We start from the raw sequence: 4,196 nt of genomic DNA, 5'->3' as shown, positions 1-4,196 counted from the left end.
CATAAAGACTAAAGCAGTCTTTTGCTATAACATTTCCATTTCAATTTGCCAAGTTCTCATAATTCAAATTATGAAAAGGGATGTCGTAATCATAATCGAATTTTAGAACGCAAATAATGGACCCATATAAAGAATTTCCTTATGTTGAGCCATTCCAACATGAAATTCATATATATTCTTGACTAAATGATTAAAACCTCACGATCTAAGATTATAGATTTGAGATGAAGTATAATTTCCTCTCCCTTAATTATAGCAAAACAACTTTTTCCCAATTGAAACCTTTTGTTTTCTATAATTAACATTGCTAGCTTGCAATACTTATCGTAATTCTCATGCTCCCACTAACATGATGATTATTAGCATAATACTTATGCTCCCACTAGCTTTGACATGTACTCAGAAAGCTTGACTTCTAGATATCAATACTTTATTGACTTTCTGACCAAAGTTCAGATTTCTGATACTAGATTGTTTTGATAAGACTTTATCAAAAAACATACACCTTCCCTTAGATAGCACATTTGTGTGTCTAAACAATTATGAAGAGGGATGCCGTAATCATAATGGTTAGACCTTTTTGCCACTTCTCACAAGTCCAAGTTAGTGTGCCGGTAAACCACACACGCTCCACTAACGACTTTGAGAATGCAAATATCCCAATTGCTATCTAGCTAAAATCTACTTAGTGGAAGTGTTTCCTCACCATCATTTTCATGAATCAGAGAGAAACCTTATGACACTTAGATTTATTGGTGTATGAGTTCCTACCCATATGAATTTGTCAAAACCATAATCACAAAACAAGGATAATGACAAATCCAAAACCATATGGATTGAACTCAATCTTAATTTCTTGCCACCTGGCAGCTCAAGGGCCTACCATTGCTTCCAAGTTGTTGTGCAACACATTGAGAACTCTATGCAAAGCCAACTTTAACTAGAATGGGCACAGAATATGTCAACACGATAGGTTATAAACCTCAAGTCGTGTGCTAGTGAAGAACTTCAGGTTTCATTCTTGATTAGTTCTTGAGAATTTCAAGACCTTTAAGACTCCCACTGTCCTCTTGACCTATAAGACTCCCTTGTCAAACATCCAAGAGATAGTGCGGATTCTAATCAAGACAAACACTTCACACAATTGGCCTTAGTTGGTCTTTGTTTTATCCAAAACATCACAACTTACCAATTTCAAATGTACAAGAGTAGAAAACTTTTACTCTTACATTTGATAAGTGTTTTAAACCTTCTTTAAGACATGTCACTCAAATTACAATCTTGGAGTACGACTCTAAGACTTGTATTGGAACGAAGTATGACTCATCTTCTTGATTTAACCATTTCAACAATTCAAGATCCCTTCTTCTTAGTCATAAGAATGCACTAAGACTTTCTTAGAGAACTAATTTTGATATGGTTTCTTAATCATTAAGATGATCACAAAGCTGATACTAAAGTACTCTCCCATCTTTTCAGATTTGAGAAACTTTTATCCTTCTGCCTAATTTGATTCTTCTTATCCGCTCTGCTATGCATTGAAACCTTTTCCAATGTCTCAGAGTTACACTTACGCTTGTAAGTATAATCATATTTACTAAGCTTTAGTAAACTATGACGAATAGCATTATATCTTTTGTGGTGGACTTAATCAGTGCACAAGACTATGTACTCGATCCCTTAGTCCATTACTTGACTCACACATCCATGTGAACAAGTAATTAGTCTTAATTTTTTTCAATACTTGGAAGTTCTCATTCATCATGCTATACAACTTGCATGATTCCAAGTTTCGGTCCAATTGAGACTTGGTGATGAGAATCTTTCCTTTATTTGATAAATTTAGACATTACCACAAATGAAAGAATCAATTTCATACTTCCACTCTTGTTATTAATGGAATCATATAAGCAACAATTTTCCCTCAAATGCCATTGTAAGGATATTTTAAAATAACTAAAATCGAAATTTTTCTTTATTTTAAAACTTTGCGGAAAACTTATCCTTACAATCCATATGAAAACTTGTTGTTATCTATTCCTAAGCAATATCTCATAACTCCTAAGAAGTAGCTCAAGAATCCGATTTTCAAACTACGCGATAGAAATCCATCTACGCGATCAGATTCAGCATATTCTTTCCTTAAGTTCCTTTATTTTTCTTTGATTCTTAAAACATTACCATGTGACCCAGTCACATCATGTAATAAGAATCTCAGAATAGAAACTTAACAGAGTTAGAGTAGTGGACTTTACCTGAAGTAGAGTCAAACTTATTGACTTTAACATCCTTAGGTAAATTTGGCAGCTTCGCAACTAATGACCCTTCCTTTGGCAATATAAACATATGGACCCTTTGATAATGGTACACGGGACTATCACGGACTTAGTTTTTCTCTTTACCATTTGATCAACCGAGTTGACTATGGCCGATCCCTTTCCATTGGGAAGAGAATGCTTTTTCTGTATTTCCAGTGTCACCATTGTCAATGTCCATAAAGTTTCAGGAAGTTGATCTTAACAATAGATGAGATCATTAAGGGTCTTGTCATAGTCTATTTCATAGGTGTCCCAAAAGAACTCACTATGTGACTTAGAAAGTGATTGAACCACCAACTTTCTCAAGACTTTGACACCCAACTCTCCCGGCTTGTCAATATGTGACTACATCTCCAAGATGTGATCACACCTAGACCTTGCCTTGCCAATAGGGCTCGAGTGACTTTAAACTTTTAAAGAACTTGTGGGGTAGGGAGAATAGTTGGAGGAAGAGAAAGAAGTATGATATCCATGGGACATCATCTTCATTAGGAATGCTTGTTTCAAGAGATTTGGGAAGATCATAAATGTCTAAAACAGACATGTTTTGGGAGATATTCAAGATAGTTGATTTATAGTCCTTAATATGACACCCAATATGAAATATTAAGGCTAGGACCCAACAAACTATTTTATAACTTAGAAGAGGTATGCCGTAATCCAAGCTATAAAACAATTTGAAAGTAGGTGAATGACGATTCACCAATTTCCACCAAGATAAACGAAATGTACTATTAGGTTTTAATTGGATTTGAAACTCCTAGATCTTTTGAGATTCATTGAACTGTTCAATGGCATGTTTCAATCTCGAGTGTGCCCTTCAGGTTTTGTGACTGGGATGCCGAGGATCACAAAACAAGGTGTGAAGTAACCATGCAAATTACTTGGTACCCTTAAGTGTTTATCCCTCAATCGATGTGTCGGTTAACCACACACGCTCCATCGATACTATGATAAACATTAAGTTACCCTTTGCCTACCTTGTTAAATACGAGTTAGTGTGCCGGTTAACCACACACGCTCCACTAACCGACTTAAACAAAGTGCAAAGTGTAATTTCATGGATTAGCACCTTATTCACATTTTCCTAAGTAACTAAGATTGGGTATTATTTAGAGTTTAGTTACTTAGTATTTATCATTAATACTTTTAATGAAGGGAGAATTATAGTCATGTCAAACCCGTTCGGCTAACGACCCTCCACCAGTCAAGCAAGCGGTGGGTGAGAGTGGACACCCATTAAGTTGCCATTTTATAGGCAACAACCTTATACCCACCTTATAGACCGGCTTCGTGAATGAGGCGTACTAGCGGTAAGACCGACTTTACTCTTATACATATATATATTATTAACTTATAATATTATAAAGTATAAGGGTTGAATTTTAACTTTTAAAATTCTAAGGGCTAACTTGGAATTAAAGTATTCATAAGAGAAAACTTTACAAATTCCAAAACTTGAGGGCAAGTTTTGAAACTATTCAAAACTAATTAATTTCATAACTTATGTGTTTAAAGTAGTTTTAATCCAAAAACTCTTCAAGTTCCATAACTTGAGGACAAATTATGGAAGACTTTAAACTAATAAAGAATTAACTTTTTCTTTATTTTATAACTTATGAAATTAATTAAGGTTACATTATATTTTTTTTTTTATATTTATTTAATGAAGAGACTCTTGGTCCTCCATAACTTGAGGACAAATTATGGAGTCATAACTCCAATTAATTAGAACTAGACTCTTCATTTTTTTTGTAACCTTTGCCAACTTTATGAGTTTTATGAGTCTTTAATGTGACTCTTCATGTAACTTGAGGATAAGTTACACAAACACATTTTATACTCAACTCTTAGATTAAAATGGATTGAAAACAACTA

This window comes from Lactuca saligna, chromosome 7 (genome assembly GCF_052625555.1).
Source record: "Lactuca saligna cultivar CGN05327 chromosome 7, ASM5262555v1, whole genome shotgun sequence".
NCBI lineage: Eukaryota > Viridiplantae > Streptophyta > Magnoliopsida > Asterales > Asteraceae > Lactuca > Lactuca saligna.
The sequence above is the reverse complement of the archived record's forward strand: the minus strand, read 5'-3'. Positions refer to the sequence as shown.